This window comes from Triturus cristatus, chromosome 2_2 (assembly GCF_964204655.1).
Source record: "Triturus cristatus chromosome 2_2, aTriCri1.1, whole genome shotgun sequence".
NCBI lineage: Eukaryota > Metazoa > Chordata > Amphibia > Caudata > Salamandridae > Triturus > Triturus cristatus.
Window position 1 is genome coordinate 768073281 of NC_140582.1, and position 14117 is coordinate 768087397.

At 39.8% G+C, this 14117-nt stretch overlaps 1 protein-coding gene and 1 long non-coding RNA gene across 5 annotated transcripts in view; one reads left to right on the plus strand and one right to left on the minus strand.

Annotated features, from left to right (window-relative positions):
* The window catches only part of TUSC3 (tumor suppressor candidate 3), a 1613394-nt gene that overhangs the window by 1258550 nt on the left and 340727 nt on the right, over positions 1-14117 (minus strand). Inside the window, exon 1 of one of the 2 annotated variants that reach the window (XM_085643292.1) lies at positions 7702-7979. The exons of the other annotated variant lie outside the window; for it this stretch is intronic. The gene's annotated coding sequence lies outside the window, so the exon portion shown is untranslated. Of the gene's footprint in view, positions 1-7701; positions 7980-14117 lie in introns of those variants that run through there. 2 annotated transcript variants of the gene reach the window in all.
* On the plus strand, positions 8010-13387 carry LOC146862752 (uncharacterized). 3 transcript variants are annotated; one of them, XR_014978503.1, is made up of 5 exons: positions 8010-8176; positions 9699-9954; positions 10066-10213; positions 10674-10783; positions 13230-13387. It is a non-coding gene; the product is annotated as an uncharacterized LOC146862752 (long non-coding RNA). The 3 variants fall into 3 exon arrangements; XR_014978502.1 differs by lacking the exon at positions 10674-10783 and having other exon boundaries at positions 8017-8176; positions 13230-13382; XR_014978501.1 differs by lacking the exons at positions 10066-10213; positions 10674-10783 and having other exon boundaries at positions 8020-8176; positions 13230-13380.

Consider the following 14117-nt stretch of genomic DNA (forward strand, 5'->3'; position numbering starts at 1 on the left):
CATTAAAACCTGCAGCAGAAAATTACAGAGCAGCAGGTTTATTTGCTCTGCATGCCTTCACTTAAGAATGCAGACTTTTTTCAGAAATAGGATAACAATACAGTGCTAGTTTGTGCATTTTCCTAGCAGTGCTTTTAATTATGTGCACTCACTTATATACTCCGATGACGTCATCAATTTGGAACCTCTTAAGCAGAATATGTCAATGCATCCACCCTCACGAAATGTCAATTCAGAATAGATTGACTCACATTTGAATAAAACATACAGTGTAAATACAGGGTTGTATGGCAATCCATCACCTGTTCGCAGTCATTTGTGTTCAATGCACAAATATTGAAGAAACAACTATCTAAACATTCACTCAATGTAAAGAAGTTACCCCGCAAAAGAACCAAGGACAGAATCCACGTGTTTGAATGCACTAAACACAAGATGAGAGTATTTTTTCCAGGTAACCGTCAGTAAATTAAAGTTTGCTGGCTATAAAAATGTCAACTAGGTTTAGTTACAGGCAGCATTAGCTGTCTGTAAATACCTAATCTTGCAACACAACACCACACACAATACAGAAAATAGCCTAATGACATATCCCTATTAATAGGGGCTTTGAGTCAACCAATTTCTGCCGCTGGCTTGTTTGGCTGAACCTTCATTAAGGCCACGCTGGATGGATTTTTGTGGCATGCTGTTGACAGCGCACAGCATTATGTGGATGTTTACATTTTTCATAAAGTAGTTTCCGTTATTGCAGGTATTTCTTGTCTTAAATTATTTGATTTATCGTAGTCATCATAATGCTTATAGTGGTCTAGTGCTATTGTCCAGGCACTTGTACAGTGCCTCACAACTCTGTCCCACTCTGAGCTCGTCACTCCTGGCTATGCCGTTACACAGCTTCCCTACATTTCCAGGCTGGAGCTGCCTCAGATATAGCAGTAGAGTGGCAGAAACGGAGAGGACTTTAAACCAAGGCTACTGCGTTGACGGCATGTCTCTCTCCAAAAAGCACCTAAGAGGCACAATATCCAGTACTAGGAGTGATAGGAACAGCAATCCGGCACCGCCACCAGCACAGTCAGAAATGGGCATTCATGAGATGGCATATTGTTGGTCAGCTTCCAGGAAACTACTACCATTGTCGAGGTGCCAGGGTGGCTCTCTCTTATTGATAATGAGTAAAAAGATGCCTACAAGGGATTTTGTTTGAAATTTCTTACTCCAATGTAATGTACAAATGATTACTTTTATGTTCAACCCCAATTGGTCTTGAACCTTTGAATAATCTATACATAAATGAGGCTATTTAAAACATACATATTCAATAAGTGAAAAGAAATTACAAAAGCACGGGAATATCTTTTTTTCAATAATGTAAGTAAAATTGAAAAGGGTACATTCAGATATAACAAAACACCATGACAGAGGATGTACAAATCCACCTGCAAATCATGAATGTAAACATCTATTTCATACAAACATAATAGACAAAGTAACGGATCTGAAGATACAGAAAACAGTCACTAAAATACAACAAAAGTTAGGGAAAAGTCGACGTTTCTGTATGTTGTGGTAAACTTATCCGCGAGACCATCTTCAGGACGTAAAGTCGATTGTTTTTTAAAAAGTCCTTTCACAGCAGTCCAATATTTAGTTGGGACCAAATGAATCTTAATTTAAGGATCACCCAAGAGGGCCCTTTGGATATGTTTGCTCTGGCAGAAAAGTGCTTGTTGCTATCCGGTTTAGAAAGAGAGGCGTCAATCAGTACGCATCGTTTAACTACACGAGCGAAACGAAGGTCTCCACCGAGTTGTGCAATATTGAGGTATCTCGCTATAAAGTCGAGTAAGTATCAGCTGTAGCGCAGTCTCAGACACGTATCATTGTGGATGCAGAATGCTTTGTTATATCGGAATATACCCTTTTCAATTTAACTTACATTGAAAACTCTATATTTTTGAAAAAAAGATATTCCTATGCTTATGTAATTTCTTTTCACTTATTGAATATGTATGTTTTAAATATCCTCATTTATGTATAGATTGTTCAAAGGTTCAAGACCAATTGGGGTTGAGCATAAAAGTAATCACTTGTACATTACATTAGAGTAAGAAATGTCAAACAAAATCCCTTGTAGGCATCTTTTTACTCATTACTAATTTGACTGCCCAAGCCTCCAAGAGTATATTGGGTTCCCCACTTTCTTGTTGCTTTCTCTTAATGAGGCAAGCTTCTGAGCAGCAAAGCTGGTAGCTGCTGGAAAGAAGGTAAGGACTGCAGTTGCTCGAGGGATCAGCTGCCTGTGCGTATCCGGGGTAGGGATCATCTGAGAGTCCTGAGCGAAACACATGCAGCATCAATCGTAACTGCAAAACTCCAATGTTAAAAAATGGGACAATCAATCATCCTGAGATGGCCGTATAGATGGTATGTTTTGTGCAATTTCTCTACTATTTACCCATTTCCATCTTGGAAACGCCCCTCAAAGAATCATAATCATGAGATAATGGACCAAGTTGTGTGAAATGGACAGTATTGTATTCCTGTTTTGATGTCAGCATTGGTCTCTAATGTTAACAAATGGGGACATTTCCCATTTCATGAAAGCCACCACGTTACATCCTTAGACAGGTCCGAGTCATGTTCTGTTGCAAGGGGCTCACCATAAAATCCAGGAGACATTGGTCAGTTAAACTGTGGTATATTTTATAAGAAGAGTCCAATCCATCCCGCAAGAACTGCTGCTTCTCCTCTAACCAGCTCTTCCGTAGTCCTCAATCTATGACCTCAACAAGTTCCACAACCATGGTTACCATCACATTCCAGGTTCTGCATATACAAGCAATTGAGATACCACACAACCCCATCCATAAATAAAAATAAATAAGCTAAGTTCAAATGTAAGATCTATTTACACATGTACACCAATAGTTAAACAAAATACAGAAATAAGAGCGCAGAAACAGATGCAGAAATAACATTTCCTATCTGACATAATAATCTTTTAAGTATGAAGGAGTTTTGCAGTCCCTGGTAGACTTCCTATAGGGAAACTCAGGTGTCATTGCAGAATTTTCCTGAATACTATTTCCCTTGACAAAAACAATCATATTAAGATTCCATATACAGGAGTCTTAAGTCTTAATGGCATTGGTCAATACCTTGATGACTCTCAGAGGTTTGTAGAAACCTGTTGAATCCCCTTTTCTATATGGTTTTCTGACCATGACTCAATCTCCCACCTTGACCTCTGTTATCTTGACAGATGTTCTTGTATCAAAGTTCTTCATGCAAGCCTCTATTTTCAGACTTGTCAGACTTAAGTTCCCCAATCTTGACTCCATATCATATATCCACGAGGGTCTCACCAAAGTGTTGGAAGCCTTCCCTTGAACAAGTCAAAAGGGGACTTGCCTGTGACTGCATGAGGAGAGACTCTGTAGACCTCAATCTTTTTAACAACCTTCTCCTTCCAATCCAATCCACCCTCCTTAGCCATGGCAACCGTATCCTTCAATACTCAATTGAATCGTTCACCAATGCCATTGGTTTCTGGGTGGGACAACAAGCATTTTTTGTGCCTTACTCCATATTAATTCAAAAATTCATTGATTTCCTTTGATACCAATTGAACCCCATTGTCTGTAAGAATAACACTGTGTATGCCTTCCCTCCGAAACAACTCTTTAAGGAACCTTATGGCAAGTTTGTTTTCTATCGATCAACTATTTGTGTATTGCGCATACCTGTTTATTTGTTATATGACTTGACTAAACAATTTTCATCTTCCTTTGTTAACAGTTTGTTTAATAAGCATGCTAGTCAGGATCATGTGGCTACCTGTACCTGCTCTGAAATTGTACCTTATTGCAAGTGTCTCTAGACACTTGAAAGCTAACTGCACTGCTGGTGAATATATCAAAAATTCTTAACACAGGATAAATTGATGTAATACACAATGTTAACAATACTCTGAGATTTTAATTGAACATGATGACTATTCGTCTTTCCACATCTTTTTGGACTATATGTTCACAAATATTTTTAAATATAAATTTGTACTTGTTTACAATAAACATAAAGGTCTTCAAGAAATATCAATCAAAATGGACTATTTTAAAAAAACATTATCTTTTGCAGCGAAGGGATGAATGCCCAGTGCATTTTAAGAGGACCATCACTTCCTCAGGGGCCGCTATAAAAAATCAAAATTGATGCTTAGATAACAATATACAGGGAGACATACTCGTCAATGTTGTTTGATTTACATTTGAATTGCCAAAGTAAAGGTAGAGCTTATCATGAATTAATACTGGTATGACACAAATAATTATAGGAAAATGAGAATTATTGTACATGCAACGTAGCTGGTTGAGAGAAAGTTGTATTTTGGTTACAGACCCACTGCATCACTATATTGAAGAAAGAAAAGAGATATAGGAAAGACAACGTTACCCTCCCGAAATCCATGTTAAAAAGGAAGAGAGTTCATAGTGTCCATCACATATCCACAAATATTCTGGACAATATATCCATGGTGTAGAGAAGAACACCGAACCAGTGTTCCAATCAATGGTGTGCTTAATGCAGATAGGATGCTTGTGATTATGACACCTAAACAACACCTGACTCTTTACAGCAAAAAGACTAGTATCAAAATACAGTCCTTCTGTCTCTCTGCGTGTACTTCCCACGTGCACACAATCTAAAGAGATCATAAAGAACCACCAGTCATCCAAACTTCAAGCTAATGAATGCCACCTTAAATGCTGAAGATTCATGCCAAAATGTGCATACCTGTATATTGGTTCCTAGAAAAGGAAACCGATGCGATGTTGTGAATACAGCCAGATAGGATAAAACAATAGTGAAGTATCCCTGCAAGGCACAGAATAACACTTTCTTGTCGGAACCCTCAACAAATGAGAATTGTTGAATGCACGCCTCCGATAAAATTTTACCTCTCCGAACATTGCTGTATCTAACTGTGTCTATCCTACCCATATTGCTACATGCTCAAACTTATGGAACTTGTACTTGCGTAAAATGTCCTAAAATGGCCTCTCCATACCCTAGCAACACAAAGGTTTATGGTCAGTCTGGACCTCAAATTGCTCCCCCCAAAAAATTCTCAAATATTTTCACAGCACAATAGACCGCCAGGGCCTCCCTCTCAATAACCGAGTAGCGTAGTTCTGCCATGTGGAGACCCCGCGAGAGAAACAAAATAACCCTCTCTTGCTGCAGTACCACACCCAACTCCTTCATGCTGGCATCAGAGATAAATACAGATTTACTGCTAGAGTCAAAATTTCGCAATTTAGGAACCTTATTCAATCTTTCCTTCACCATTCTGCCTCATATGCCTCTGTCCAGATAAACTCAGCCCCCTTTCAGAGTAAACTTCTCATGTGCACACAAATCTCTGCAAAACCATTTACAAATTTATTGTAATTCTCCGCCATTCCATGCAATTTCATTAATTACTCCTTATTGGAAGGGGATTTCAACTTTGTATAGCATTTACTAGATGTTCTTAGGGCACTATGACTTCCCCTTTGATAGTATGGGCTAAATAATTGATTAACTTCATCCTGAACTTGCACTTTTGTAGCCTAATGCTGTGATTAAACTCATCCAACATCTTCACCGTGCTCAGCATCATCCTTACCAAAAACCAACACATCATCCTGATAAATTCTTATGTAGTCAAGTCCTCTCAACACCTCCCCCAGTGCCCTCTGAAATACCAAGGCTGCTGATACTAATCCAAAAGGCAGCCTGGCATAACAAAATGTGCCAAAGGGCATCACAAATGCCGTGAGATCCCTGGATGCCACATCAAGTCTGATCTGGTGGTAGGCCGACTTGAGATCTTTGGTGGTATTGACCCTAACCACTTGCAAAAACATCAGCATATCTGAGATTTCAGGCAACAGGTACTTGTCCACCACTACATGCATATTCAATTCTCTTAAATATACACACTGACACAGACTCCCATTGGCTTCCTTGGCAGCCAATACCGGAGGCAGTCACTGCATTTCTTCAACTTCCTCAATAATTCAATCACTCTTCAACTTTTCTAGCTCAGCTTTCATCTCCTCTCCTACAGCCACTGGAACATTGCAAACATTCCCACAGATTGGTTTGGCCCCACCTACTAAGTGTATGTGATGCACGGTCTCAGAGACCACCAAGTTTCCCTTGGAAAACCCGAGGAAAGCTTGCCTTCAGACCACGTACTAATGGTCCACCAGAATCCTCATGCACATCCACCTCTTCCACCACAAAATCCTCTTTCAAACTGAGGGGAGGACTACTATTGGGATTTAGTATCACTCCCAGATCCCTTTGGTGGATAAGCTAAGAATACGGTGTCCCTTTCGTGATATGTAGATCTTTACATTTGCGTATCTTCTTTTGTACTCAACCAGAGCTCAAAAATAACCATACAGCTTTATAGATTCTCCACCATAGGCACATGATCTTATATTTGGGCTAAATACTTTGAATTTTCCCTTAGGTTTCTCTAGGTAAAACTCCTTTGACACTATAGTGATCTTAGCTCCGGAATCAAACAGAACTTTTATTCCTTCACCTTTCACCATCACCTCATGCAACGAACTGGTACCTTTGCTTCCATTCACTTGCAACAAAATCTGGTCAATAAAAAAATCTTCTTCCTCATCACTGTCACAATAATATTTGTTATTCACTTCGTTTACTTTCCCTTTGAAAGCTTTCCCTTTGCAAATTGTGGCAAAATGCCCCCTTTTTTACAGTTATCTCAGAACACCTTCCTTGATGGATATGTCCTGTCATTAGCCAGGTATCTGGATATACACAACGAAAACATTTTCCCTGGAAGGTGCTTTTTTTTTCATCTCTCTTTTTCCCTAGAAGTGAGTTTAACAACATGAGCAGTTTCTCATTTTTTTTTTTAATGACCTCTTTTTGTTTAGCAAACAAAACTACTTTATCTAAAGACGGTTCGTCCTTCTGCCAGAATTCTTCCCTCACCCTCTCAATAATGCATACTAATATACATTGGTCCCTTATTCTTTCTTCTACCAAAGAACCAAACTCACACGATGAGGCAAATATTCTGAAAATGGTGACATAATACTCCATCGTCTCCCCTTCCTTTTGATTCCAGCAGCCAAAATGATAGAGGTCTAGAACGTTACTAACCTTTGGTAAATAGTGGCTATCTAGTTTCATCCCACAAGCTTTGTATTCATTTAAAATTTCCTCAGCAACGTCCGGAAGATGGTGAAAAATTCCTGCCCCTCAGACACTAAGCAGTGCAGTAGTAGTGCTGTTTTCCTTTCGGAACGCCAAGACACACCACAAAGTTTAGTATACCTCTCAAAAACCTTGTGCCATCTTTGCAATTTAATCAATGATTCCACTGGGGTTGCTAAGAAGAATGGCAGCGCTGTGACGTTCTGTATGCCAAGCCTGGTGCACACTAGCCTCTACCTCAGAAAAGTTATGGCACTAATACGCAACTAACCATGCACAGCACACAAAAATCAGTAAGTTAGTGCTACCAAAGAAAAACAAATGGAATACAGTAAAAAATATGCAGTAAAACAAAGAATACTTCTATACACTGTGTGCATGTCACTGATGAAACCAATCCTGACACACTCCTCACAACAAAACATATTCTAGATGTTGCAGAGTCCATACCACGATAAGACGATGTACACCGCTTTAGAATCCCTGCTTGCAACCAAGTGTGCGTGTCACTCTTCATCTCGTCACACCAAACCTCCTCTGACGGTTTAAAACATGTGCACCTCACAGTTCACAATGACCCGCAAAACTGCAATACCCATGAAGTGTGAGCATAACTGCGCCAGCAACCACAAGTGTGTGCGACACTTTCAATTACCGGATGCCACAGTGTGCGCATCACTGCTCCAGCAACATGCTCCCCAATCCAAAATGGCGCCCTCGTCACGTTGCATCAAAACCATGGTGATATGACGCCTGAGGGCATTAGATGAACGCCATGACAAATCAGTGGAAAGCTCTTAGAAGAAAGCTGGTGTACGCACAGTCACAAAGAAGCCCTGCGGGAGCACAGCATCTCGAGCACTGTCACCACAGAGCTCCGCAGGAACTCAGCAGCTCGAGGACTGTCACACAGAATCAGCTGACGGTAAGCTTGAGGGCAGCAGTCCTGTGATGGGGGACTGCAGGGGTGGGGCTTTCAAACACAAACAAGTTGAAAAGTACACTCCCATGTATCCACATTGACAGGCTCCACGTCTTACACTGCTGCTTCAAATCGGCAGTGACTTATAAGTTAGGATAAGCAAGTTTAAATAAACCTTGAACTTCTTTCCAATTCTGGAAACAGAAAAATTCTTACAAAAGATTAATGGAAACGGTGTACTCAATCTGCACAGATTGTGTTAAAGCTCGACTGCAGCAACCTTTTAGTGTATACCAGCATGCCTTGAATCAATCAGACAAAACAAGGTTGTGGAGTTGACAGTTGTTGCCAGTGGGGGGAAAAATACAAGCCAGTTAAGATGTTGGGACCCTTGAAATCAATCCTTTGACAAAGGTCAGTTAACATGTAGTTTATTTTTCAAGAAGTGTCCCGTCCAGCCTCGGCAACTGCTGCTTCTTCTCTGACCAGCTGTTCCCCAGTCCTCACTATATGACCTCAACAAGTTCCAAAACCATGGTTACCATCACATGCTAGGTACTGCATATACACTCAAGTGCGATACCACATGTTCCTCTCTGCAGTTGCTCTTTTGTTTTCATGCCTTTCCGCTTCTTTCAGTTGTGGTATTTCAAAGCAACTATCTTCAAGAAAGCTGTGCAGATATTGTTGAACTCTCCCAAATCAGCCTCATTGGTGGTTCACATGACTTCTTTAAGTAATTCATGCTCGGCTGATGGTGGTCTTACGCTTTAAGAGAGTGAGGGGGTGGGTCCTTTTTTACGGTTCTGGCTCCGCAAGCTTAGAATTGCTTATCTTTTCATCTTGGGGACATGTGGAACAAATGAGGTTGCCATGAAATGTTAAATACACACCTCTTTAGTTCCCAGTGAAGTTGTTATTGGGACTGTTACCTGTCTGATCATTGACAGAAAACAACTAGGTGAGCGCTCCACAACACCTGTCATTCATTCATTCATTCATTCATTCACTGAATTGTTTATCTGCTTTGCACTCCTTGTATTCATCTGCTTTCAACTTTCCTGCACTTAAGTAGCATATTAATTTCTCAGTATTTAAATCTATGCTGTAAAAAATTAGATTGTTTGTTGTGAAGGAGTAACCGTAATCCTTATCAGGGTGAACCACATAAGTACCTAAACAACCTGGTGCTTAACACTCTGGAAGCTTGGCACAAAAACAGTCCGGCCTAATTTAGAGGCAATGTTTAAAGCATTTATGCAGCATTCAAGCAGTAATAAAGTGAAAACACAATACAAGAAAATCCTAAATCAATTCAGGAAAATAATGAATATTTTAATAAACAAAATGAAGCCAAACAACAACCCTCCAACAAGTAGAACCGGAGATATGATATGTTAAAATTTGAATAACAAATGCACCAAAATGCACAAAGTGCCAACCGTGGCTATTGTCTCAAGCTGATCTGATGGGTGATGCAGAGGACAACACCCTTGAGTAAAAACAGTGTTGTTTATCTCAACAGGCAGGAGTGGAGGCTGCTCCAGGAAACAACCCAGCAAGAGAGAAAAAACCCTTCAAACTGGTTCAATAGGGAATGGGATTCAGAAGACGTACAATGGGAACTGCAAGCATGATGATAAAGGAGCCTGGAGACCAGGAGTGAGCAATGAAAAAACAATTGCAATGCACCTGGCCTTCTCGATGTAGTCTCTTTCATAGTGGAAAACAGGAAGTGACCTAAAATAAAAAGGATTCAGCCATCTTGGATTGGGATGAAAGTAAGAAAATATTTCAGAAATTGGATAAAAATAACATGTAGAAGAAACTATTAAATCTTCATAACATGTCTTGTAATACTCCTTCATTTTCCTGCATGCGGTTCATGTCAGGAGCTCACAGACAGGATTGAGCCCAGAAGTCCTAGAGCCCGTGTCGTGCCCAAGCCAACATGGCGGAGGGTGAGGATGCTATTGCATCCTTGCCACTACATCGGGTAAATCACTCAGAGCTTCTGTGAGCGCAGAGCTTGCAGTAAAGGTAAGGCGTTTGTCCTCATACTCTGCCCCCCTCTTAGGATCTCCAGGTTTATAGGGATATTTTTAAACAAATATGTTTATTCAGCCACAGAGCATGGACCTGATCAGCTGGTTCCCAAAAGTTGATCACATGGATCATATCCTTTCCAGTCCACTAAATAATGTAGTTTGCACCTTAGAAACCGGGAGTCACAAATTTCTTGAACCTCATATTTTAGTTGCCCCCTAACAAGTAAAGGAGGAGGTCTTAGTATTACAGGACAACCCTTGCATGCAAGGTGAGGTTTTAAATGGGACACATGAAAGGAAAGATGAACTCTCCAAGAGGGAAGATGACACCCGCACTTTGTCACCTGTTTAGTACATAGGAGCTGATAGTTTATGTTCATTTGCTTGAAAATATTATGTGATTTTTGTCTTTGGTAGGTCAAAGACACATTTTTCTCTTATTTCCTTTAAAGTCTTCAAGGAGTCTTGGACTGCAGGAACAGAATCTTAAGTTTCAGAGGATATAAGAAATGTTGATGGGTGAAGTCCAGTAAGGGTAAAGAGAAATGAAAACCCAGTGGAGGTACGAGTAGCATTATATAAGCAAACTCTGCTGCTAGTAAAAGCGATTACCAATTATCATAAATTGTGTAAATAGAGCACTTTAAAAACTCTTCAAGCAGTTTATTTCATCTTTCGGTTTGTCCGTAAGACTGAGGGTAAAACCCTGAGGTCAGCCCTCTTTATATACCTAGTTTATGGCAGGGAGAGTTCCAGAATTGGGAGATGTATTGTGGATCTCAATCAGAAATAGTTTTTATAGGTAGTCCATGCACCCTAAATATAGAAAACATTAAGGAAGGGCAGCTTGTACATTGCCTTCGTGGATCTAAAGGCAGCATTCGACTTGGTACCCCGGAACAAGATGTGGGATTCACTGAAATGTCTGGGGGTGCCAGTCGAATTGCTCGTACAAATAATAAGGCTCCACAATGGGAATTTTGCTGAAGTGAGATGGGGGCCTAGGGGAGAACTTACTAAGGCAATACCAGTGAGAAGGGGTGTACGTCAGGGGTGCGTATTGGCACCCACCCTGTTCTCACTTTATGTAAATGATATCCCCCAATACTTGGAAGGCTGTAATAACGATTCACCTAAATTGGGAGGCGAAGTAGTACTAGCATTACTATTTGCTGATGACACCATCCTAATTTCACAAACTCCAAACGGTTTGCAATGTTTAATGGATTCCTTTTATCTGTATTGTACCAAGAAAGGCCTCAAAATTAATTCCAGCAAAACAAAATACATGTCAATAAACCCACACAGATCTTTTAAAAATAATTTAGTGTTAAATAACCAGAAAGTAGAGTATGTGCAAAGCTTTAATTATTTAGGTATCACATTAGACACCAAATTGACCTGGAAGCCACAACTGGAAAAAAAACAGGATAATCATGCTCCAGAATTCAACCCCTATTTTGAAGAAACATGGGGCGAGCATTTCGAAAGCAGCTTCACCGGCTTTAGAGGTTTTTAAATATTAAGCTCAATCGGCTGCCCTATATGGAGCAGATATATGGGGGCCAAATTGTAAAAAGAATTTTGAATTAGGAGAAAATAACTTCTTTCGGAAATTACTAGGCCTCCCAAATAGGACACCCCTGATCCCAGTTGTCATGGACCTTAACATTAAACGAACTGATCACCATGCTCTATTACGTCCTCTTTTATTTTGGGTGAGGATTTGGTCAACTCCAGAGTTACTTCACTATAAAGAAGGTTTAGAGGAGATTATGAAAATTGACCAAAGCAAGAATATCCCATGGCTCAAACATGTGAAAACGTGGATGAATCAGCTAGGCCTATCCCATTTTTGGGAAGAACCATCCGAGCTGACTGTGGCGTGTAAGAAATTGCTAAAGTCTTCCTTTTGGGCCTATATTAATAATAACGTGTTACATAGCTCTGGCATTGGTCCTTTAACATCAAGATTTCTCCTCTATAAAGATGTTGCACACTTTGAAGCCTTCTTAGATGAGGTGCGACCCCAACTAGCAAAGTCCCTGTTTTTGAAATTCAGGTACGGGGTGCTTCAGACAAATGCCAATAAATATAGATAGGGTAACAACCAAGGCGATAGTAGCCGTGATTGGTGTGCGCTATGCTCAAAACAGGTCAAGGAAAATGACTTTCATATTTTAGTTTTCTGCCCCTCATACGATGTATCTAGGAAAAGATGGATCAAACCAGTTTGTAAAAACTTGAACGTTAGACATTGTAGAGAGGCAGAACGTATACTGAAGACAGACACATCACAACTGGTTGTCTTCAGTGTAAGTAGATTTTTTATTTAATGTGAACCTCATAAGAGCTAAAATTGGTTTGAAGCTATAATAGCTAAGGTCATGTAACCTCAGTTAATACTCTTGTAAACCTTTGCTCTTTGCACTTTATTAATCAGTGGTCATTCACTGGTGAATTATGACTCTGTAAAGTTCCACTCTTAGCGATGATATTGATCAAATTTTGACAAATGTAGTATAGAAATCACTCATGGTTTGGAAACTTTGGATTTTAAAACAATGTGGTTTTATTTTAAATGCCTAGCTTTATATGATTCTTAAACGTTTTTTATTGTATTTATGGTCATAGTCAAGCTTTGACGGCACAGTTGAAATGGATCAAGTAAATGCACCCAATTGCCGGTACATGTTGAATCAAAATCAACTGATTGATAATTTGTATTTTAATGGAAAAGTTTTAAAATGTATCTTTTATCGTCGAAATTGACCGAAATAAAGGTTTTTGAACTTGGACTAGAAAACGTTAGTTATTTCCAAATCTGTGTTTAACTTTGGGAGAGCAGAAAAATGGGCCATTTTGTAAATTAATTTATAGTAACCATGATGGCTCTGCAACACTCGGAGACTAGTAATTCTACAAAATAAAATCTGTTGAAATTATTTACCAAGGTTTGAAAGGAGTTTATGGAGTTATTAATAATTTTGCTTTCTTTTGTGTTTCAGATTTGTTCTGGGCATGTACTTCACAAGTTTTAACAAACCTCCTGACATCTTGATGAAGAGATGGCCATCAGAATTTCCTTTTAATTAGATCTTTTGTCACATGTTGTCCTTGATGGCCAGAAATGAATGCGTCATGACATAACTGCATTGTAGATTTTTGTGACTTGTTGGAATAAAAAGTTTGTTTTACAAAATGTCAGTTGACTACTTCAATTCGCTGACGTGAATGATGTTTTTTTTTAGTTTTTGTAGATTAAAACATCGTTTCCAAACAGATTATTTCAAGAAATGTAGAGATCACCAAGGCTTGAGGGTTAATGATCTTTTCTGCATTCTCAATACTGTCAGTGTCTTATTAGCATCTAGATTAACCCTGGGCGTAGTTTGCACTACGCACGCTACACGTAGCTCAGCGAACTGAGTAGTGCGGTAGGGAAATGCTGTTCGCACTGATTGCACAGTGCCGGATGCTTGTCCGCACTGTGCAATCCTTGCAAACAGCATCTTGCACAGTGCAAGCGGTTGTTTTCTGCCGCTCGAGTAGATTTGTACTCGAGCAGCAGCTTTCTCAACGTGGACTAGTAGTTTCTCATCGCAAGTGGTCGCGAGCATACGCGACCACTCGCAATGCTCGCAAACTCGAGCAAGCTATGCGTTTTTGCACTGTGCTACATGAAATTCGCGTAGTGGCGCAAACTACGCACGCTCCGCAAGTGTAGCATAGTACTACTCCCAGGGTTAATCTAGATAGGAGACTGCTACTATATTTTCAGATCCAGGAATAAATGTGAGAATAAAATCAAACTGCTTAAAAAACAAATGCCTAGTGGACTTGATGACTATTCAGACATTCATGTTGTTGAAGAACTTGCAGAAGAAGACTACTTC